Source organism: Crocuta crocuta, unplaced genomic scaffold (genome assembly GCF_008692635.1).
Source record: "Crocuta crocuta isolate KB4526 unplaced genomic scaffold, BGI_CrCroc_1.0 scaffold223, whole genome shotgun sequence".
NCBI classification, from domain to species: Eukaryota; Metazoa; Chordata; class Mammalia; order Carnivora; family Hyaenidae; genus Crocuta; species Crocuta crocuta.
Window position 1 is genome coordinate 7,362,756 of NW_027529426.1, and position 25,628 is coordinate 7,388,383.

General features: G+C 34.0%; 1 long non-coding RNA gene across 1 annotated transcript; it reads left to right on the top strand.

The window, feature by feature from the left end:
• The first annotated feature begins 362 nt into the window (after positions 1–362).
• LOC144227287 (uncharacterized) lies at positions 363–10,223 on the top strand. Its single transcript, XR_013333900.1, has 2 exons — positions 363–486; positions 10,176–10,223. It is a non-coding gene; the product is annotated as an uncharacterized LOC144227287 (long non-coding RNA).
• Positions 10,224–25,628: the final 15,405 nt, after the last annotated feature.

Consider the following 25,628-nt stretch of genomic DNA (forward strand, 5'->3'; position numbering starts at 1 on the left):
ATGAACAGTCATTCACTCATACCTTACATTTATTTGTGATTTACAGTTAAATGTTTGATTTTTTAAATGATTCCATAAGATTATTTATTTATTTATTTATTTTTGCTGGTGTGATTCAAAAAGAAAGCTTGGTGACTAAGGAAAAAAAACAGAAATAAAAAAGCTAATGAAGGAATAACAGAACATTGATATACTGAGGGAAACAAGAGAATAAAGTAAATTTACAGATAGGACATGAGCAGTTAATACCTTACTTTTATTTATATACACATTAAAAAGAACTTTCGCTTGTTACTTCATTCTTCTCAGTAACTGATTGTGATGTCATCACCATTTTGTTGGCTAAAAAATGGAGACTCAGAAGTACAGAACTCCTAAGTGGAAAATATGGGACAATCACACATCTTTTTTTCTGAAACATCAAATATGCTTTCTGTCCGCCCTTTCTTTTCTCCCCTCCTAAGAAGATTGGACTTCTTACTTCTGGTTGGTAGTTAAATGACATGTAGATTATTTGATATTTTAATGCTTGAGTTGGGTGTGGAGAAGTCTAGACTCCAGAGCTAGTTTAGCCATAGCTTTAAGTTACAGCCTTTCTGATGTCCTGCTAATGGCCCTATTCATTAAATAAAGTCTCCCTTCTTTGGTTCGTGGGAACTTAAACAATCCTTGCAATTCTGATCTCTGGAAATTGTCCAGCTTGCTGCTCATACTCTCCTGTGGCTTCTTGTGTCTAAATGTTTTTTCTTCAGTCTTTCTTTTTCCTTTTCGTTCATATGTCTCATTACTAGGACAGAATCAATACCTCTAGCACGCTAGTTTAGTCCTTGCCTTGGCTATCATCAGTAACCAGAGAATTTCTTTCCCAACCCTGTTCACCATTCTTTCCCCACTCCCTTTTCCTTTCCTGTTATTGCCTGTCTCCAATGCGCTCTCCCTCTGCAAAGTCCCAAGTGAAATTTAGGGACCAGAACAGACACTTGGTTTTAATACCCTTAAGACTTGATTATTTTTTTTATTTCTTAATTTTTTTTTACATTTTTAAAAAGTTATTTATTTTGAGAGAGAGTGTAAGCATGTCAGTGGGGGAGCGGCAGAGAGGGAGGGAGAAAGAGAATCCCAAGCAGGCTCTGCACTGTCAGCACAGAGCCTGACACAGGGCTTGATCTCAGGATTTGTTAAGATCATGACCTGAGCCAAAATCAAGTCAGATGATTAACCAACTGAGCCTCCCAGATGCCTCTTTCATTGGTTTTTTTTAAATTGACCTTTATGTTATATAAATTGCATTTGATTATTTTCTTTCCTAGGCTTGTTGATTCTTTTCTTATATTTGTTAACTTACACTATTTCTCCTTATATTATTTGATATTCTTCTATACTATCTTTGAATGGTAATTAATATATGACAGATCAGTTAGAAACAGAAAAAGAAAGTCAATAAATTTGATTCTTCAGATTTTATTGATCTTGTATTTGTTTTAGGTGTGACACTTTGGTTTCTGATCTTGAACCCTTTGTACAAAGAAAAGCCATGCTATTAAGGGAACTATATTTTTCTTAGTAAATTGTTGGTTCAAGTGTAATTTGATTATGAGCACATGTCTTGGGATAATACAAAAGCCATAATTATTTATAAGTAGCTTTCAAATTATAATGTTTTGTTTTATATATTGAGAAACAAATAGCTAGATAATGGAAGAGGATAGTGGTGGCTGTAGGCTTCCAATTTATTATTATTTCAATTTACAAAAATACAGTTATATAAGTTATTTGATTAAATGTATATTTATGGTTAAGAATCCAAATCATAAGACTAGAAGTATTAATAATGGCTTTTCATTTAGTATATGCTTTTTGTAAAAAGTCAATTCCTTTTTTGTGTTCCCTACTTAGAAAATGGGACAACACACAACAAATTATTTTCTTGAGAATTATTTAATGGCTATAAGATAGTAAATTGCTGTGCATTAGCATCTTATATAACTCATTGCCTGCTTTAGCTTTTATCACAATTCAAATTCACTCAGAAATAATGAATCTTCATCATTAATGAATCATCAAATTATCTTCCAATGAGAACAGATTTTATTTCTGCTTTTCATAGAAATGCTTCCAATACAAATCCTGTGATGATGAAGGTCCATTACGATGACCTAAAATACTTTCACCATCAGTCACGGTTATCTATTGCTGCATGACAGCCACCCCTAAACTCAGTGGCCAAGACAAGTAACTACTTGTTAGTTCATGATTCTGTGGGCTTGCAATGTGGGCACCGCTCAGTTTGAGCAGCTAGTTTCTTTCACTAGCATTTGTCATCACTAGCTCTGTCGTCTGGGGCCCAGTAGTCTCTGCACAGCTTACTTAAATGTGGTGGACCTTTAACCCCAATGGCTGGCAAGCCTGTGACAGTTGAGTCTCTCTCTCTCTCCATAGATCTCTCATCCTGAAGGATTCTATCTTGAGTCTTTGCCCAGGAGGTTGATACCCTGAGAGGACAAGTAGAGAAGCTACAAGATTTCTTAAATCTTGAACTCAGAGGTCATAGAATATTTCTTCAGACACAATTAGACCTAGCAAGTCACAAGAGCAGTACACACTGTAGGGCCGGGCAATTAGACTCTACTTCATTATGTGAGAAAAATTTGTTGGCATATTTAACCTACCATCCTGTTATTTTTTAAAATCTTTATTGAAATAATGCCATGGATTTTCCCTCCACAAGATTTATTACAATTCCCTATTTTCAAATGCAAATACTCTCTCAATGTAAATGTTCCTAGAAAGTTTCAGGAAAGAAAGAGAAAAGCATCAGCACATTTATGTAAATTTAAGGGGAGGTAAGTGAAAACACTCTTTGAGATAGAAGACAGATTGAAATCTTGATTCCATTTATGAGTAGCCATGGGATTAACATCAAAGCATGTGATTTCTCTGAGTCTTTCTTTCCACATTAGTAAAAAAGATGTAAGATACGATATTTGCCCCTGGGTCATAAAACATATAAAGCGGTTAAGAAATGTAGATAACGCATAAGGAAGAATTCTAAATGCAGATAGTGTTGTGTGTGGTGGTCAGTTTATTCCCACGATACTTCCATTTGGGCCAACCTCACTATAAGGAATTTGGGTAGGTGTACCATATGTACCTACCGTATCTCTCACTGTTATTGATTGTCTTTTTAGTTCTTTTAATGGAAGTAGTGTTATATTATACTTGATGTCAGCTTTCTCCTGGGCCTCTATTTAGAAAATTTCTATTCAACGAAACTTCATAAAAAGCATTTCAATAGCTTGGACCAAAATTCCTTTAGGAGTTTGTTATAGAAGAGAAAATTGAGTCTAGGATCTACTATGGCCATTCTTTTGATCTTTCCTCTGTATTTTACTCTTTTGATGGAAGACAGATATAATTTTACCTGGAACATTCTCTGTGTATATTTCTGTCAACTCAGCTGACATTTCTGCTTTTTTCTTCTGTCAATTGGCACTCTGAAATTAATCAAGATATTAATTTAATTAATATCTTAATAAATTAATAAAATAATTTTCAAATTATTTTATTTTGTCCTTTGTCCTTAAATACTTTGACATATTTTTATAACCTCCATTTTATGAATTATAAAAAATAAAATCAAGGCTTTCAACAAAAATTCCCAGTATATTAATAATGCTTTTTTGTGCTTTATTAGTTAAGCTCTTTCCAATTGCCATTTAATTTTTAAAACCTTAGCATTTTTATAAAAAAGGAAAAATATAAAGTATGTAAATTTTAGAAATGTATAAGACACAGAGACAACTAAAAACCAAAGAGAGAGAGAGAAACAAAAATATAGCTAATGATTATATTACTAAGATACAATTACTATTAAAATTATTGTATGTTTATATCCAGGATATTTAAATAAATATGTATGTGTGAGTCCTCACATACAAAGAATATCTACATAGTAGAGTTTATACTGTGCAGATATCATTTTGTATATTTTAACACACTGAAAGAAAAAATGGTTTCCTTTTATTGTTACCTACTATTCCATAGTATAGATATTTGTTTAATTATTAACCTGCATTGAAAGGTATCTGGATTGTTTCCGCGTTTTGGTTATTACAAATAAAACTGCTTTAAACACTCTCACACAGTTTTTGCACAAAGGTAAGTTTTCATTTGTAGGAGATAAATTCCCAGAAATACTTTGAAGAGTGGTATGATAATAATATGTTTGGATTTTAAGAAACCATTTAATTATTACCTAAGTGATTGTATCATTTTATATTCTACCAGCAATGTATGAGTGATCCAGTTTCTCTGTATCTTAAACATCTAATGTTAACTATTTTTTACTTTAGTTATCCTGATAGACATGAAGCAATATCTCATGACAGGTTTATGGGTTTTTTTTTAAATGTTCATTCATTTTTGAGAGAGAGAGAGACACAGAGCGTGGGCAGTAGAGGGGCAGAGAGGTGGGGGAGACAGAGAATCTGAAGCAGGCTCCAGGCTCTGAGCTGTCAGCACAGAGCCGGAAGTGGGGCTTGAACTCAAAAACTGTGAGATAATGATCTAAGTGAAGTCGAATGCTTGAGCTGACTGAGCCACCCAGGAGCCCCCTACCCAGTGTTTTCTTAGTAGGGAGGATAAGAAAAGAGCCAGCTGGGAGCCTATCCTCAGGAGAGGCCTAGAACTTGGAAACCAGTGGTGCTATGGTTAGCAGGGGCCTGGGTCCACAGGCGCGTTCTGGAAGCCTTCTGGAGCGGTGGGAGCCACCTAGTACTCCAGGGGCTGCCTGGGGCTACTGGCAGTAGCCACAGCACAGGTGGCCAGGGAATCCTGGATCTACGCTGGCCTTCTAGAAACCTGGAGCCAAGGAATCCCGTGGTGCCAGAGAAGAGAGCCTCCTGGGGCCATAGAAGCTGGTAGGCGCTGGGGTGCGCCAGTGGCCCAGGTTCATGGGAGCCTGGTGCTTTGGAAGCCACCTGAGCCGCAGTAATAGCAGTGGGCTGCTTAAGGAAGGACGCACCCGGATTAGACTTGAGCCTGGAGTGATTGGAGCCCATCCTTCTCTGACATGGGTGCCGGAGTTGGCCAACCGAGTGAGCCTAGGTCCTGCATCCACAGGAGGACCAGGAGCCGCCCGGGGCTGGGGGAGTCAGCCTGGGGCCCAGACGGGTCAGCTCTGGAATCCGCCCTGAAGCTGGGAGCTCACCGTCCTTACCCACAGATAGGGTGTCCCTCTGCAAGCTCCAGTGCCTGGCGGGAGGCACTGAAGGTGGGAGGGAGAGGGAGCTGTGACCCGGTAGTGTGAATCCCTGGTACTGTGAATTCCTCTTTCTTACCCTCCGCAGTGGGTCTTTCTTACTTCTGTCTTCCCCCACTGGGCTGTAATCCCGCAGCTGGACTTTTGGCCAATGTGAACATTTTTTTATGCTCAGGTAGTGGTTCAAATTGATGTTTCAGGGTGGAGGATGAGCATTAGAAATTCCTATATCGCTTCAACTGTTTGAGTCAAATTTAAAAATAAACTTCTAGTTGTGTTTGGTTAATCAGTTTGGATTTATAAGTGAATTTGGAGGGTTTTTATATCTTTATTACATATAATATTTTCCATTTATGTTGATTTTGCAAGTTTTTTTTGTAACATAATAGTTTTTAAAACAGCCTTTGGCATTCTTTATCAAGTAAATACAAATACTTCATATCTTTTGTTACCATTCTGAATTGTTGGCCATTTCTCTATTATAGTCTATGAATAATATATATTTAAAATAACATTGTTATATATTATATAATTATATCATATAATTATATGTACATAGATGTTTATACTACCTTACTATATTATATATAAACATATATCATATATTTATATATTTATGATAGCTAATCATTGTGGGATAATTATTATTTTTCCATTGCTCTATTGTATGTATGTATTCGTATTTGTTTAGATAATTTAGGAATGTCTCTTATAAGATATCATAGGGGCATCTGGGTGGCTCAGTTTATTAAGCATATTGGACTCTTGATCTCACTCAGGTCATGATCTCACCAGTTGGTGAGAACAAGTCCCACTGTTCTCTTCTGTGCTGATAGCCTGGTGCTTGCTTGGGATTCTTTCTATCTTTGTCTCTCTGCTCCTCTCCCATGCTCTGATACACGTGGGCTCTCTCTCTCTCAAAATAAATAAACTTAAAAAGGAAAATGAAAGATGCCATAGAATTTTCTTTATAGCCTAACACAAGAGTCTTTTACTTTCAGTAGATGCGTTTGTTTTTATATTGTTAACATTCATGGGGTGTTTTTTACCAATTTATTTCATTTTTGAATTTTGGTACTGCTCTGTGAGCTCATTTCTTGATTTTTGTGTTATAATTCTGTTATATGGCCTTGGTTTACTATTATCTTCTGCAAAATTCTTTTTTTTATGTAAACTATATACATATTTTGTTTTAATTTTTTTATCTTTATTTATTTTTGAGAGTGAGACAGAAAGAGACAAAGTGTGAGCAGGGGAGATTTAGACACAGAATCTGAAATAAGCTCCAGGCTCCAAGCTGTCAGCACAGAGCCTGATGTGGGGCTCGAACCCACAGACAGTGAAATCATGACCAGAGAAAAGTCAGATGCTTAGACCAATGAGCCACCCAGGTGCCTCTCTTCTGCAAAATTCTTGAAATGACTATTCTTTTTATTCTGTTGATGAGTTTGGAATTCCTTTCAGAGATTCTTATATCTCTGTTAAACTAAGTGCCTATCAAAAAAACAAAGTTTAAAAAGATAACTTCAGGGCTTTTGGGGAGTTATGTTTTCAGAGTTCACATGTCTACTTAACTGTTAATTTTATATGAAGTAATAAATTATGCTATTTGAATTTTTTTACATAGCAGATTCTAATTAGCTTTGTAACCAAACTTAAACTATAATTATAGTACATGCAATGACTAGTTTTAATACTGCCAATTAATAGCCAACAAGTTCATTAAAAAAGATACATAGTTGATAGGTTTTCTGAGATCACACAAATATGAGAACGGCTGTCATATGATTGTGTACGCATTGCTTTGAAATCACAAATTTTCAGAGCTTTGAAGCTATTCTATTTTCTCTTGTACTTTGGTGTTGTAGAAGAACAAATAATATTGCTCAGAGTTTTGTTCCTTTATGGATAACTTAATATTCTCCTTCCTGGATTGTTATAGATTCTTTCATTTTGTTTGATAAATTTTCCATGGAAAGTCAAAATGATATATCTAGAGTCCTATTTATTGATGTTAATAATATAGTTTTTGATGATTACAGAAAAGCACTTTATGTATTTTCCAGAAGATGTAAAAATATAGAAAAGCATAATGAAAAAAATTAAAATCCTCTATAATTTCAAGACCAAGAGAAAATTTGATCAGTAAATTTTTTATGTACTTAGGTGTATAGCTATACTATAGCCATAATAAAAACTGCTCGATGCTATTATCTAGCTCGTATTTGCTCCTTTTTTCTCATACAAAAGAGACCCTTTTAGTATAGTTATAATTTTAAAATTTATTCAATATATATAATGTTTCTTCATGCAGATATATAATTAGTGCTTAATAATTTTATTGTTCAGCTCCAACTAAGTGCCAATGACCAAAGATGAACCTAAGCTTTTTTTCTTACTTCTGTATCTATTATGAGAATAGTTTTCTAGAATAGAAATATCAGGTTAAAGGGAACATTTTAAAATATGTGTACATACAAATGAGTTTCATCCCCAGTGTCAGCCACAATATGGCATACTTGCATACTACAGTATCCACCTTCAGGAGTGCTTCTTTCAAAATTTGTCTGAAGATGTAGCTTATTATTAACTTTTGGAAGTATAATAGGACAGTGCTCTCCTTCCTTCCCCTTCTGAGATTTTCTTAATCATTTGTGTAATCTAAGAAAACACATCTACTAGGTAACTTTGCTTAGTAAATTTGACTATTCACTGACAGTTTTAAAAACCAGCTATGCTTGTGGTATAATTATAGTTTAAATTTGGTTTCAAAACTCGATGATATTTTCCTTGTCCTTTAACAACTCAATGATATTTTCCTTGTCCTTTAACAATCGAAAGATTTCTCTATTATTTTTTCTTTCATTTCTAGAAAATCTTTCCACTTTTATCTATGGATAACTTCAAATTTTCTTTTTAAATCTAATATTATTTTCAGGATGTCTAGATGACTCAGTCAGTTGAGCAACCAACTTTGGCTCAGGTTATGATCTCACAGTTTACAGCTCAGAGCCTGGAGCCTGCATCAGATTCTGTGTCATCTTCTCTCTTTGTCACTTCCCTGCTGCTCTCTGTCTCTCTCTGTTTCTATCAATAAATAAACAAGTGTTAAAAAAAATTTTTAATTTAATATTATTTTCATCAGCATCTGCCTGCTCTTCATAGACACCATTATAGTTTTAATTCAATAATTATCTTAATTACTTATATAATATTTCCTAAACTTATAAATCTCTTTTCTTGTTTAAATTTTATAGATATACTTGTCTAGGGAATTTTGTTAAACTAGTCATATGTTTTACTTCATATTTTCCAGTAGCAAATCCATTTCAGATCATGGCATATCCCATTTTCTTTGAATCTTGAGGAAGTTATTTAATTAAGGGAAACATCTATGTTTTAATATCATTCATTTGTTTACACACAAAGGTAGACAAGTCCCGTTCTGTATTTGGTTGTATTGTATGTATCTAAGTTGAATAGTGTTTTTCATTATTTAATGACTTGCCTGACCAAAATTATCCATAAGGATCTCCAGGGAGGGAAGCAAAAATATTGAAACTTGATGGTAAATTTCTAGTTCAGTGGGAGCAATGGACAAAAAGAATTAAATAAATAGAGATACTTTTTTTTTAAGTAAAACTGCTTTGTGAACTCACAGAAACATGATATTTGACTTGTTATATACACTGAGGCTTTTTCTTTGTTGAGGCTTTTCTTTGCTTTTTATAGTAAATTATATCAAATGTAAACTTCAGGCATATTGCTATTACTGAACTCAACTGTCAACACTTTCTACATTAGAAGGAAGTCTTTGACCTCTGATATCTTTATTTAACCTGTTAGGAGAAATGAGCTCAGACTTTTTACCTCCATCCATCATCCTTTTAGTTGGTACTGGTAGGGACAGTTTTTAAGGATCTCCCCAATCTTTATTTTTGTTCTCTCTTTTGGATGGGAGTGGAAGACAGGGTCCAATGGATTAAGAGAGACATAGGCTTCTATCAAGCCTTGTCATTGAAACTGTTAACACTAATAACATGTACTTTTTGTTTTCCTTAAAAATTTTATTTTTAACATTTATTTTTGACAGAGAGAGCATGTGCAAGAGCAGGAGAGGGCCAGAAGCCCAACATGGGGCTCAAACTCATGAAACATGAGATCATGACCTGAGCCAAAATCAAGAGTTGTCCGCCTAACCAACTGAGCCACCCAAGTGCCCCATTTTCCATTTTGATGCAGGCTATCCCCCTTTTTTCAATTATTCATTTCACTGGAAGTTGCAAGTGAGGAATTATAACTATTGTGTTCACTCTAACATCTTGTCTAAAATATCTACAGCTGTTTATTCAATTAACTATTTTCTCAATTTAATAGAAAATAAAAAATTACACTAGATGTTAACCAAACTTGATTTAATTCAATCTTGTACTTATTTATGAATTCTCATATTTTATATGGTAATAATTAATATTTAACAAATACCATTAAGTTATTACATTTTGGGGTATAAACAAGAGAAAGATGCATGTCTTATGGTTTTGCACTTTGTAACTCAAGAAATAAGAGGTTTTATTTGGCTTGAAACAATTTTCTCAGTTTGTTCCTTGTGTGTTCTAATTATACTTTACTGTTATCAAGATCTAGGAATTGTAGCTATTCTCCATATCTCATGCCCCACTTTACTTCTCTCTAATCCATATTTAAAATTCTGCTAGTAAAAAAAAAATGGCTTGGAATTTTTGAGATGTCTCATGCCTGGAACAGTTTAAAAATTAATCCATTTTGAGTATGGATAACATTGTTATAGAACACCCCAGTCAATTGTTATAAAGTAATATCTTGTCTGATGTTAAGAGAAAACATTAAGCTTGATCAAAACTAATTGTGCTCCAATACCTTTCTTTCCTGACAGTTATTCAAGTGACCTCCAAAATAAAATGTGAAGGCTATTCTAAGTGGACAGCATGGGATTCTTTATTATCTTTGACTTTAAAGCCTTCTGTAATCTATGAAAAACCTAATATAATGGTTATGAACGACAACTACACCTTCAGAGACTTAATCTGAATACCTCATATCCTTTTTGAAAATGCAATTTTCATTCATCATAAATAAATTTTGGGGCACCTGGGTGACTCAATTGGTTAAGCATCTATCTGTTGATTTTGGCTCTGGTTATAATCTCACAGTTCATGAGATCCAGCACCACGTCGGGCTCTGCACTGACAGTGTGGAGTCTCCTTGATATTCTCTGTCTCTGTCTCTGCCCTTCCACTGCTCGTCTGCTCTCTCTCTCTTTCTCCAAATAAGTAAATAACAGTGAAAAACAAACAAACAAGAAAACAAATTTAGATGCATTAAATAAGTAACTCTGGGCTTTTCCCCTCCTCATAATTCAGGCTTATAGATTGGTAATAGTTTTAGAAATAGGCTATGGTTCTACTGACCTGCATTCAATCATAGAAACAAGGATAGATGACTGTTTCAGAGGGAGATTCCTTGGTGAAGAGTATTAGGTTCCTATCCATATGGATAGACATGGTTGGAGTCAAAGATTCACTCCTATTTTTATTCCTAACAGAAAACAATAAGAAAACCCATATGAAAAGAATTTTAATGATGTTTTAAGTAACATTAATTTATAATAAAATATACACTGCAAATAATATATCTTTGATATCTTTGTGACTTGCATTTTTGATGACCATATCTTACTGTGATGCAGGAGAGGAAAATTATTAAGGGGAAAACAGAAGGATATAGATATAATTGAGAAATATAACCATTCTGCCCAATTTTTTCCTGCAGTACACATATATTTACTATTGAAGGAGTGCCATCATTTTATTCTGAAGGTTTATGTGAATCTCTGTGGATATATTAACTAAACCAAAGTGTCTCAAACACTATGCCATGAAATAGTAATTCGTAAGACAGATAATCAGCAAAAAGCAATTTTTATAGGAAATTTAAGTATGAAAAACACAGAATTCAATCAAGTGCAGTAGTTGCTACATTGTAGCAAATCTCAGAGGCTTTATCCAGCTAATGTGTATTTTTAATCAATAAGAAGAAGACATAGTTGGAATATTTTCTAAAACTATTTTACCATGACATATGAAATCTTATTGGAGAGAAAACATTTGAGTTTGAATGAGTTTTCCTTTTTAAAGAATGCATTTATGCCAATGGTGTTTTTAACAGTATTTTATACCTCATTATACCTCTGGAATAAGCCATTTCATGTATATGTTGTGAAAGGTTTTATATTTAGATTTTTCTTAGTGACTTCAAGATAAAGTACATGAATATACTAAAATACAAGCATCAGGGCAAATTCAAGTTTGTTCTGTACAGAGACATAGTTGCTCTTAGAAGTATAGTTAGCACAGAGTATATAATCAAGTAGTATTTTTTAGTAAAGTAAATAGTAAGTTTTTGTCATTACTTTTTGAGGAAGGCTCTGATTTTATTTTTGTCAAAACATTGGCTTTCTAGTCTGCTAATTCCGTACATATCTCTGTCATGCTGACCTAAAAGCCTGACATCTTGGTTACACTCTTTCTGCTACTCCTGACACTCAATGCAACCAGAGGTGGGTGGCCAGTTTTAACACTGTTGGCTGTAGAAGGATTACCTTCGTCAAAAGTGGAATTAGCATGTTCTTCTACCCACTCATAATGTCATCAGCAGTATCTCTTATGAAATAACTTCATGCCGAATATAAGATGTCTCAAGTAGCACCTTGAGTTGTACTAGTGAGCACAAGTGGTTGAAAATATCACCAAAGTCCGAAAAATAGAAGCCAGTGAACAGAAGGCTAATCATTACCTTCAGAGAGGCAGTAAGACAACAAAATAAAATTCTCACATTTTCCCCTCTGGACAAACCATAGCTGTAGAAAGAGATTTGTCTTTCTTCTTTCTCTCTCTCTCTCTTAATGCTTGCATACATATGTAAAACACAATTTTAGTGTTATCATCCTCACCAGATTTATGGATTTTAATTAGATCATTTTAAAAAGGAATGTATATAGATGCATATATATATACACACACCTTAAATATATGTATATGTACATTACATACATATATGTGTGAGTATAGTATAGTATAGTATAGTACAGTATAGTATATTATATATCTCACTTCTATATTCCTAGAACCCAGGACAATGCTTGGTACTTAGTGAAAAGCATAAGTACTTATTTTTTTCAATTTTCTCCAAGATCAGTTACATATTTTTTATTGTTCTGAGATAAAATGAAATCTAATTTTAATCACATACAGTCAACCCCTCCCCATTATATGCATAAGTGGCATAGTTACCTCATTGAGATAAATTTCCACAGTGTTTTAAGTTGGGGAATTTCAACTGAATGTTTCCTTGGCTGTTTTAATGAACATTGTTAGAAATACATGCCATAAATATTCATAGGAAGGAGTAATATGAATATTTATAATGAGTAGGAAATTGTCTGAATTGGAGGATGTTTATTTCTTGGGATTCCAGTATTAACAATAGCAACTACTATATTTCTCTTAACACTTTTATCTTCTTAAGGGCTTTCTACAAAATTATCAAGAACCTCTGAGCAAAATACATCCAAAAAAGCCAACTTTATTTGCGTTTGATTTTATTTAAATTAAATACTTGAAATGCTTTTTCCTGTGAATATATCAGTACAATGCAATAAAATGATATTAATGTATTTACAGAAACCATTTTTGTACTCAAATACAGCTGACCCTTCAATAACACAGGTTTGAATGGCATGGATTCACTTACATATGGATTTCCTTAAATAAATACAGTACTATATATGTATTTTCCTTATGAGGTTTTGAATGACACCTTCTTTTCTCTAGCTTACTTTATAAAGTATGTGTTCATTGTTTATGTTATCTGTAAGGCTCCGAGTCAACGGTGGGCTTTTAGTAGTTAAGTTTTGGGAGAATCAAAAAGTTCTATTTGGATTTTTGATTGAGCCCATGACCTTTGTGTTGTTCAAGGGTCAACTGCATATGTATGTTGAAAATTTAAAAATTAACAAAAATTGGTGCTCCTGTTGAAACAAATAGTAAACTTTCAGTATAAATTAACTGCTATATGCTTTCAAAGATTAATTTCATTTGAATTATTGGAGGATACATACTTAAATGTCCCAATTTGAAATCATAGAGTTATCCTCATAGCTCCAAAACTAATAAGTAAAAGCATAAATATACTAAGAATTCTCTTATTTGTAATATTATGGAACATATATCATTTGTAAAAGTCATTTAAGTTATGAAGTAGAAAATCCAGGTATTGGAATTTGTACCATAGCAAGAAAGACATAATTTTGTTTGGGGTTGAGTATGGCTGATTTAATCTTTATTTTCAAAACCAAATGGCCCAAGAAATTGGTAGTTAGGAGACATCATCTTTTGATGTTTCTTCAATTGATCTTATCTATAGTTCATTAATTTTTCATTTAATAACAATAATAAGGACAATGATAAGTAACATCTATGGAATACTTACTACATGTCAGGCACTTGTCAAAGCACTTTCTGAAAGTAGAATTTTTATTTTTCACATTTTATAGATAAGAAAATGAAGACTTGAAATATTTGAACAACTTGCGTAAGATATCATAGCAAATTGATGTCTTGAGTTGGGACTGAAGCCCCTGCTTTAGAGTTAGCCTTACTCTAAAAGTCTGTTCTCTTCAATTCTGCCCTATACTGTGTCCAAATGGCAATTCTGAGAAAAAAAAATCTTGTTAATGAAGACCAAAAACAGAAAGTAGAAGGACAGATTTCTAAATGAAAACTAGATGCAATGAATGAAAATATTTGCACTTACACAAATACTCACTCAACATATACATTATTCTTACTTCGTCCATAGTTTTTACAAGATTGGCATGGCATAGAATCCAAACACTATGAAAACCATTTGATGCAAGGATGCTGCGTCAGAAATTGGAAAAGGTGTCATAGAATAAATAGTGAAATATTTCTAGGAAAATCAAGGAAAAAACTTAACATTGTTGGCTGATTTTACATTTTAAATTAACATTTGGTATTCCTGAGTACATTATTTTAATTCATTTTCTATTGCTGCAGTAGTAGATCAATATCACTATCTTTTGGACATACAAAAGGAGAAAATTCTGTTCCCTTAATAACAAAACAAAATACAAATTTTTAAAAAATATTTGGAAGCCTGAAAATTGGACCCATTTTTATCAAAATAACATAAAACAGAAAAATAGTATGTTAATTTTTAAATAAATTATTTTTTCAGACAAACTGTGGGCACTAACTTGCTTTCAACTGAGTTGTTTTTACCCAAAATTAATCAACAATATTTTGTATCACAAATGTATAGGCTACTACATGTTGATAATTGTCATTTATTTATACAATGCTTCGTGCATATTGAGCAATAATTTGTTATGCTACTGTTATCATTATTATTGTCCACTTTATCAACTTACTCACTATGGTCTGATTATTGTATTGACTCCATTTCCTTCTTTAAGCATGAATATAATAATAGTACCCACTTCAAAGGTGATGAATTGAGTTTCTGCATGTGAAATACTTAACTCAGTGCATGGTATATAGCAATTTCTCAGGAAATGATGTCTTTACTGAAGTATTACTTGATAAGATATTTCTTACAGAATTATGGCTTAACTTAGATATTAAATATTCTTTTTCAGACATACATCAGAGGTATAAAGTTTGTCCCCATCTTTCATTTTACTATAATCTAAAATCTATCTCTCTTCATTTTGGAGTTTCTGAACATTTTTTTTTACCTCCATTAGCCTAATTTTATGCCAATAATTATATCCTGACTAATTTAATTTCTGGTAAATTCTGAATATATTTTCTGGGTCCTTGCACAGAATAAATTATTGATGATTTTAGATGATCATGTGAGTGTCTATGAACCAAAGAGACTTATTGGAGTTTATAACTTAAACATAATATTAGTAACATGATGTTGATGGAAAATATGGACCTCATTTTAGAAAACATGTTTCTTTAGAAAAGTAAAATAAGTATATGTGTGTAGATATATGTATATATAGAATAAATTTATACACATACTAAAACAAGGTGGTAACCCTGCAAGTATGATAACTTACTTCTTCACCTCATGATTTGTCTACATAAGGAGTCCAAAGTGATCAGGTGACAAATGAAAGTTCATGTTTAGTGGGGATCTTACTATATTTACTCCTCCGGAAAGCAGAATGTCTAGACCCACAAGATATACAATTGTCAGGACAGAAGTACAAATTCTTTAGGTGTATCTCTGGGAGTAATGCATAGACACTAACTTTCACACCAGGTGCATGTGATCTAATTATTGGTGACAGAGAAGCATATCATGACAGATGGCTGAGCTTCATACCAGATCCTAGCACCTTCTCAGCTTCATAGTATGTCATCTCTAGCTCCTTAGCTTTACTTTCAAGTGGCTATTCCAATGCTTCATCAGGCTGCCATTTACTTGGCAATGTTGTATATGCTAAGAATGGTGGATTCATAGTCATGTTCCCATTGCCACACTTCCTTGGCCGTAAAATTGCCATAAAATTAATCCATGGTGGTGGTATTTAGGATTCCATGTTGATAAATCACACACTCTGTGAGCGCACAGATAATGATGCTGACTGAAGTGCTGTAGACAAGAAAAGTAAACCATACCCAGAATACCTGTCAGTTGTGGTCCGAAAGAATTGCTATCTTTTACAGAGTGGAAAAGGTATGACCTAAACTATTTTTCACAAGCAGCTGTCTATTTTCTGTGATAACAAGTATTCTAAGATGCCCCAAAATGTGTCCCCTTAATCCCTACGATTGTTCACAATGGTGAGATATCAAGCCTGTGGTGATGTTACATTAGATGGGAAAAGACATTTTGTACAGGTAGTTAAGTTACTACATCTTAAGTATCTAGTATCTATATGTAATTAACTTACATGGATGTCAGTGACTTCCATCAATCAGTTGACTTTGAATTAATCATAAAAGAATTTATCCAGGTAGACCTAATTGAATCATATGAGCTCTTTAAAAGCAGAGAGTTTTCTCTGGCAGGTTGCAGCAAGAGAGATGGTGGTCAGAGAGACTTGAAACAGGAGGACCCCACACACTTTTTACCTGGCGTTAAAGATAGAAAGGGGAGTATGCAAGGCCATGAGAGCCTTTTCTAGTTGCTGAGTGTCACTCTTAATTGACAGCCAGCCAAGGAAAGACCATACTTCTACAGCCAAATATTATTGTGTTCTGCTAACAATTTGCATAAATTTAGTTGTGGATCTTCCCTAGAGCATCCAGATGAGAGCTGAACCTGGCCGATACCTCTATCTTGGCCTGTGAGACCCTATATAGGATCTCACACTTCTGACCTACAGAACTGTGAGCTAATAAATGAACATTTTTATTTGTTTGTTTTTGTTTTTAAGCCACTGGGTTTGTGGTAATTTCTTATACAGCAACAGAATAGTGATACATTCTCCATTGAAGCATGGTACCATGTTGAGAGCTCAGTGTTTTCCTTTTTTCCTCATTGTTCAGACATTCAGAAGAGCCAGTAACTAGAGACATTTTGGCGAGAGGGAGCACATGCTGTTGGGCCTAGGCAAAGCTTCCATGACTGCTACTTTCACAGGCTATTGGGCAATCACATCAATTGTTAATGTCAGAGACTTTCATGTCTATGAATTATGCTGTTGGTTATTTCTTTTGCAGTTGTTTTGTCATTGGTACTAGGTGAAGGTTAAAGGTAAAAATCTTCAGTTCAAGATGTCAAAGGGTAGACCATACTGGTAGAAATTACTAATGACACACCTACTTGGTTGTAAAACATTTACATTTATAAAAGATGCTTCCATAAGCTAAGCAACCAGTGAGCTAAAGGGTGTAGGAAAGGCAAGAAGGACATCGTTATGTTAAAATTGGTGTTAAAGCCTATTACTACCTCAGCTGCTTGGACTCCCCTGCTGGAATGTCAGTGACCTTGACCTCTGCTAGAACTTTTTTTCACCTTGTTCTACTTAAGGAGGTTAGAGTTTCCTTGTAGTCTGTGCATCCCCATCTACAGAAACCCAGTTCAGCACAATCCATCAAAGTCAAGGTGATTGATGCTCAGATGCTCAATGTTTATTCATAGTATGGCTGATTGAGCTTTTCTGCCAAAATTTTTCCAGGGGTATTGGAGGTTACACAGCTTGGAGTATTAGCAGACATCTCTATCAGTGCTCTACAGTCTTTCTCTCAAACACAAAAACTGGTTTACGTTACTTTATGTTACAGGCTGAATGTGTTATCCCATAATTCATATGTTGAAATCCTAACACCCAATAAGATGATATTTGAAGGTGAGGCCATTGGTAATTGATGAGGTTAAATGAGGTGATGAGAATTGCGGCCTCACGATAAGATTAGTGTCCTTATAAGAAGAGAAAGAGACACAAGAGTTCCCCCTACCCCTTCCCAAGGGCATGCACTGAGGAATGACCATCTGAGCACATAGAGAGAAGTCAGGTGTCTACAAGCCAGGAAGTAGGCCCTCTCCATAAACAGAATCTGCCAGAATCCTGATCTTAGACTTTTCAGTTTCCAGAACTGAGAGAAATAATTGTCTGCTGTTTCTACCAGAGTCTATGGTATCTTGTTATAGCAGTCTGTGGTGGTTAATTTTATGTGTCTACTAGACTGCACCATGGAGTATCCAGATTAAACGTTGATTCTGGCTGTGTCTGTGAAAAGATTTCTGGATGAGATTACATTTGAATTGGTGAACTCAGTAAAATAGACTGCCTTCTCCAATATGGGTGGGCATCATCCAATCCACTGAGTGTCGGAACAGAAAGGTGGAGGAAGGAAGAATTGCCTCCTTTTGCTTCCTGCCATGGAGACATAAGTCTTTTCCTGCCTTTTGATGGGATTTACATCATTGCCTCCCTTGGATCTCAAGCCTTGTTACAAGGACTGAAATTTTACCACGAGCTTTCCCAATTCTCCAGCTTGCAGATGACAGATCAAGAGATATCTCAGCCTCCATAATTTTTATGATCTATTTTGTCTATCATCTAGCTAGCTAGTTGTCTAGCTATCAATCAATCATCTACCTATCATCTAACTATATATTGTGATTGGTTCTATTATTTTTTGAGAACTCTGACTAATATATAGTCCAAGTAAGAAACTTTCTTTTCAGGTAAAAGTTTTATGAAAATTCTTTCATAAAAAACAAAAATAACAAAATAATAAACATAATTTATTCTCTGAAAATAAGTTCTAAATAGATATGCTTATGAAATTTATTAATGACAAGATTTTTATAGTTTAGAAAAGGGTAGGTGAAAGTGCTATCAAATTCCATCAAAACAAATTTACTTTTGGGGCAAGTGAAACATCATCCTTTACAAATTCTTTTTTAAAAAATTTTAATGTTTATTTTATTTTTGAGAGGGGTGGGGAAGAGGGTATGAGTAGAAGAGGGGCAGAGAGAGAGGGATACACAGAATCTGAAGCAGGCTCCAGGCTCTGAGCTGTCAGTGCAGAGCCCAATGCAGGGCTTGAACCCATGAATAATGAGATCATGACCTGAGCCGAAGTCAGACACTTAACCAACTGAGCCACCCAGGTGCCACAATTCTTAAACAAATCACACACATGACAGCAGTGGATGCTCACTGATAAACATTACTGTCTAACACATCAATTCTTACATTTTATGTCCACTTCCACAGTTCTGTTAGCATTCATTTTACCTCGGATCATCTTCTTTCCAAGCCTTGATGAAAGTCAATTCATTCACTTCTGCCTGAGGGTCCTGTTATACCCTCTCTTCATACTGCTTCTCTCTGTCCACAAAATGACTGACCAGGTCCACTGGCCAAAGCCCTGCCCACTGTTCAGTTTCTCTACACTTTATATCTTAGGATAGCCTTGGATGGGTCTCTAGAATATCAGCATTCTATCTTTGACATGGGCCAACTTAGTCAACAATCTGTGGGCAGGGCCAGGAATTCTTCCTCCTCTTATAGCTTTTCATAGGAAACCACCCATGAGGCCATAGGTATGAGCTGAGAGACTTGTGCAATAGTAATAGATGAGAATTGAAACGACCTATTTATGCATTTACTTCCCCCCTCCCCTGGTCTTCCTGGGTCAATTCTGAATGTATCATATCCAGTGATATAATCTTCTGAGGCTGCCCAATTCTCTGACTTAGTGGCACTGGCAAAACTAAGCTTCTGATAAGACTGATTGCCCAGTCAGTTGATGTGTGTTGTTTAGGATCAAGTCAGACCCTCTATCCAAACCTCCCAAACATCCGAGTATTTCTATTTCCCTAGTACAGAGTTAGTCCCCTTGGGCCATACATCTCTTTGGTAAGGACTAGAAAAGAAATGTATATGTTTGTTTTATTAAAGCTCCTTCCTCAAGGATCTTAAAGACTTTCAAATAAAAGAGGAGGTATGAATACTTCCAGTATTATTTAAGAGTTCAGAATAATCCTATGGGTATTTTTTTTTTTACATGAACAATTTGTTTTTATTACAGGAATGTTTGCTTAGAAAACTAATCATCATATTATCTGCACAAGTCACATGGTTCTTTTAATAGATGAGGAAAGCATTGGACAAAATTCAATGCCATTTGTGACTAAAATTATCAAGTGAAACTGAGTTGAGAAAGAAAGAAATTTCCTTGATCTGATATCAAACATGTATGTAAAACCTATTGTTAATTCCATATGTGATGGTGAAATATTAAATGCTTTCTCCATAGTATAAGAAAGTAACAAAGGAAGTCCTATCCCAGTAATTCAGGTTTCTACTAGAGATCGTAATCAGTTCAATAAACAAAAAATATTCATAGACTTTGAAAAGACAGACATGAAAATGCCTTTATGCATAGACATCATAACTGATTACATAGAAAATCTTAAGCAATCCATAAGAAGGAACTTATAATTAAATTTAGCAAAATTTGAAGTCAGAAAAGATACAAGGAAAATATAAAACTCAGTTAATTTATATATAATAGCAACAAATTATTGACCAATAAAATGAAAATAAATATAATTCTATCTGGAATGCCATCAAAATACATGAGACTTGGGAATACATTTAACAAAAGATATTGAGTATTTCCATACTAAAGGTTACAAAGGTAATGGAAATTAAGACAAAATATACTACATACTATGTATGTTAAAGGTAGGTAAAATGCTAATTTTGTTTCTCATATTACATATAGATTCAATTTAATTCCAATCATAACTAAGCTGATTTGGCTTTAGAAATGGACAAGCTGCTTCATTAGAGGAAGTGATAAGGACATAGAATAGCCAATTGAAATAAGAAACAAAATAGGTTTAGAGGATTTATATTCATCACAAAACTATAAACCCTCATACATTTGCTGGTGGGAGTGTGAAATGAGGCAGACACTTGGGACATCTATTTGACAGGTTATTATAACATTAAACACACAAATAACTACCTTATGACCCAACAATTCCTCTTCTAGTAATTTAACCAAGAATATGTACTCAAAAACACTCAAGTGTTCATAACAGGTTTATTATAATAGACTCACCTAGAAACAGGTTAACTGTTCAACAGGAGAATAGATAAACAAAATTGGGGGGGTGGGTAGGTTGAGATGGTTGACATTGATTTACTAGAAAAATGAACAAGGAAACTTTCTGGAAGGATGGGAGTGTTCCATACCTTAATTAGGGTAGTGGTTACCTAGATTTATACATCTTTCAGTATTCCAAATTATACAAAAAATCAATGCCTTCCACTGTATATAAATTTTATCTCATTAAAAATAAAATGTGTGTATGCCTGCATGTCTGACAGTGTTTTGTGGTATGTGTGCAGAACTTAACAGAATAAAAACCCTTAACAGGTGCATAATTTTACTTCCTCTTTCAGTACTCACACACACAGACACCATATGCTTTTATAATTAGGAAAAATTATTCTGTTTTATAAGTGTTATTTTGGGAGTAATTTTTTTTAAGTAAATGATATCTGAAAATCTATTTACTATAGATAGGCAAAAAAGGCTTCATTTTAAGGTAAAAAAAATAGATAGTATGTTCCTGAATTACACTAATTGGATAAATTATTAATGTGATTAAAACAAAAATATTTTTAAATACATACTAATTTCCTACTGTATAACATGCTAGTTTCCTACTGCTGCTGTAATAAAGAATCATAAACAGTGGCTTGAAACAACACACATTGATTATATCACTTTTCAAAAAAATTTTGTTTACTTTTGAGAGAGAGAGACAGAGAGAGAAGAGCGTGAGTCGGGAGGGGCAGAGAGAGAGGGAGACACAGAATCCGAAGCAGGCTCCAGGCTCTGAGCTGTCAGCACAGAGTGGACACAGAGCTCAAACCACAAACCGTGAGATCATGACCTGAGTCGGACACTTAACACTTAATGGGCTGAGCCACCCAAGCATCCCTCTAACATTTCTTTAGACTATAAATCCAACACAGGTTTTGCAGGCTAACAGCAAGATGTTGGCAGGGCTGTTCCTCCTGCAGGCTCTACAGCAGGATCCGGTTCCTTGCTTTTTCCAGTTTCAAGAGGCCACTTGGTCTTTGGCTCCCTGTCTTGTTCCTCCATCTAAAAAACAAGAGCAAATAGAGTCCTTTTAATGCTGTGACACATTCACTGAATCTTTTGACTCTCTTTCACTTTTAGGGAGCCTTGTGACTGTTTTTGAGTCACCTGAAAAATCTAGGCTACTCTCGCTATTTGAAAGTCCGATAACTAGCAACCTTAATTCTGTCAACAACTTAATCTCTCTTTGGCACTTGAAGTAAACTCTTCACAGGTTGCAGGGATTACAATGTAGACATCTTTGGTGGGAGGAGTTTCATTATTCTGCTTACTATAAAGACACACATTCGTGTATAAAGTGGGAAATACTAGTTAAAAGTTTAGAAGTATTAGAAAGAAAACCAATGAATCACCAAAGCAGTAATTAGTAAATGATTATCTTTCGCACACCAAAAAGGCAGTTTGTCGACCTGGACCACTCCCACCAAAGCATGGAATGAGGCTCGGTTATATATTGTTATAAGGCAGCTTACGAAAATGCAGTGACTGTTTATTCTTCACAGTGTTTGGTTACAATATTAGAATTTTCTTAAGTGATAGAGAATTGGTTAGTGGTTACATCATATCAACCTTGGGAAACAGTTCAAGTTTTGCTTATGATTTCCAGAGTCAGGAGCAAGAAATGATTCAGGTGAGGTTAGCCTTGCAAAACGAGCTAAATTAAGCTTTGTTTATATGACTAAACTAGTTTTGTCTGCTCAGAGGATTTCCAAGGCTGGTCTCTTTTTTATTTTAAGGTAGTCTACAATTACTTTTCTTGCTAAATTTATTTTACAGCAGAATAAAATCCCATCTGTGAATTCTTAGCTCTTATGTTCTGTTCCAATATATAGCTTGCCTGTTAACTAGATACTTTTATCCTACATTTGTGTATGTCATATATAAATATTTATAGAACATGTGTTATACATACATATTTATGTATTTATATATCTATAACATATGTAAATGTAGGATACATATAACTGGAGGTTTTATATATATCTACTTATAAACTTGTAAAGTGATTTTATCATGATATACAAAATGTTTTATAACCTTGTTTTATTTTAACTTGATAGAAACGTATATTCCTAGAGCCTAAATTCAGCACGAAATTTATTTAGACTATAGAAATTGTTGTTCTGAAATGCTAAGCATAAACTCTTAGATACTAAATAAAAGCAATAATATTGTAATAAAATTCAGATTTTCCTTGACAAGACTCATGTTACACAGCATGTGCTATTCAGTCAATTGAAGTATTACAAAACTTCAAAACACAAGCTAGCTTGATATGCTAAATAGATATCATCACCAGATGATATTTATAACATGGCATTTTATTATAGAGATTGCTTCCAGATTTGGCAGTCTGAAGCATAACAGAGAAAAATTGAACAAATCTTTGGTTGTTATCAATAATAACTAATTTTAATTTTCAGTAACTTATTAGAAACTTGAAATAGTATAATTAATTATTGGATATAATCATTGAGAAATAAATTTACAGCAAGATAAGTCTAATAATAGCAGGGTTACAGTGAACTAATACATTTTTATTCCTTTTTCTTCTCTTGGTTCAAATGATTATAGCCCTGGCATGTATTTTATCCATGATGGATGAAAGGAGACAGTAAGAGAGGGGATGAACTAATAACAGTAAAGTCAGTATAGAATCAGAAATATATTGAGATTCTGAGAGAAATCAAGATATGTGCTTCAATCATTAGAGTTTGTCACTACTGAGATGTGTTGGTTGGTGAGCTGTCAATGAACCAAGAGAAAAAGGTTTTATAAGAAACAACTAGACTTGCAGAAAAACAACAGTTTAATACCCAAAGGACTCTATAAATAGAACTTATAAAGTAACAGTGACAATGAAGTTTGTAGATCAAAAGGGATAGAGTTTAACTTCATTCAAAATAAGACAGCTTCTATATTTCCCCCTAGTATCTTTAACTTCTTTATAATGACATTTAAATATGATAATAATTATCAGCCTCTTATCTAAGAAGCATGTATATGCAAAACACAATAAACTATACTAGGTCATTTTGCCCCCAAACCAGTCCATTTTATCTTTTTAATTTAAAAAAAATTTAATGTTTTATTTATTTTTGAAAGACAGAGAAACAGAGTGAGACTGGGGGAAGGGCAGAGAGCTAGGAAAACAGAGAATCCAAAGCAGGCTCAGGGCTCTGAGCTGTCAGCACAGAGCCGGACACAGGGCTCAAACTCATAAACCATGAGATCATGACCTGAGTGAAAGTCGGGCACTTAACCGACTGAGATAGCCAGGTGCCCCCAGACCAGTCCCTTTAAATGTCATTAGTATAAATATTTTCTAGGGCTAGTCTAAATCACGTGTGTATTTTATCCATGGGTCATGAGTAATTGAAATCCACAGACTTTCTAGGGGATTTAAATCAATTACAAGTTCTGAACATCACATCTAATGAAACCTTTACTAGGAAGCTAAACATGGCTTTGGTTAAATCCTATTTTTTTAACATTATGAATAGGAAAATGGATTATTACTTATCTTCCCACAAAACAGAAAAACTAGATCATCTATATGACATTAATCAACTCTATTCCTGGTGTTTCTCCAAAACTTTCTATTACATCTATTGCTTAATTCACTAAAATTTATAATGGATTCTGAGGTCTTGTGTCTTTATTCAGAACTAAAATTACCTGTATGTGTTCCCTTTTCTGAATATTCTCAAGAAATTGATATGTGATATGATTTACTTATTAATCTGTGTATCTGAAAGAAAGATGGATTATTGAGAAGCCATCTACACTTGAGATAATTTGGTTTGGGAGACTTTCCCTTCAAGAAAACTGGTAATTGTTGTTTTATTGAGTAATTTGTCTTGGATTATTCATGTTTATCCATAGGCCACACTCTTCCCAGAATCCATGCTGCTGGATATTCTCCAAGGCTGGTTCAAAAGTCTCAGAAATGGAAATTTTCTGTTCATCTTAGTGCCAGGCCTTGCTCACAGCCTTCAAGGTGTTCATTTGGTCTAGTGACTCCAGCAGAAGTAGTTAATATTTTGGTGCAAAATGGGAGAGGCTAGCCACAGAAATGTGTTGATATCGCCCATCTTTCCAAAATTGTTGGCTAGTTAGGACTGTGTGATATAATGGGTGTTTTCCACTTGTTCCAATAGCAGTTACTTAAGCTATAAAGAGGGTCAGCTATTTATAATAGATTATTTGCTTTGTTTTCCTCTAAAGTGGGTAAAATGTGTTAATAGCTGACACAATATTTTAAAACATATATGATATTGAATAGGCAATCTTTCCATAAGAAATTATGTGTATATATAAAATATAGAATATGTTATATATAATTCTATTATTATTTATTTCTATATTATATATTGCTTTTAAGTTATATTTTACATATAGTTAATATATTAAGTTATATTAAATTATGTAACATATATATAAAATATAACTTAAAATCAGTTTGTTAAATTATGGCATTGGTACCCAACGGTAACTCTCTTATTTAGTATTTCAAATAAAAGTGTACAGGATTCTGAGTACAGTCCATTGAGTAAGTCCAAACATATAATTCATGTATGTAGTAGATTTTCAAGTAAATTCCACTGTGGCAGTAATACATACATAGTAGAAAGGTAATGGAATTTGGTTTCAGATATAATTGGGTTTCATTCATTGTCCCTCCATTTATT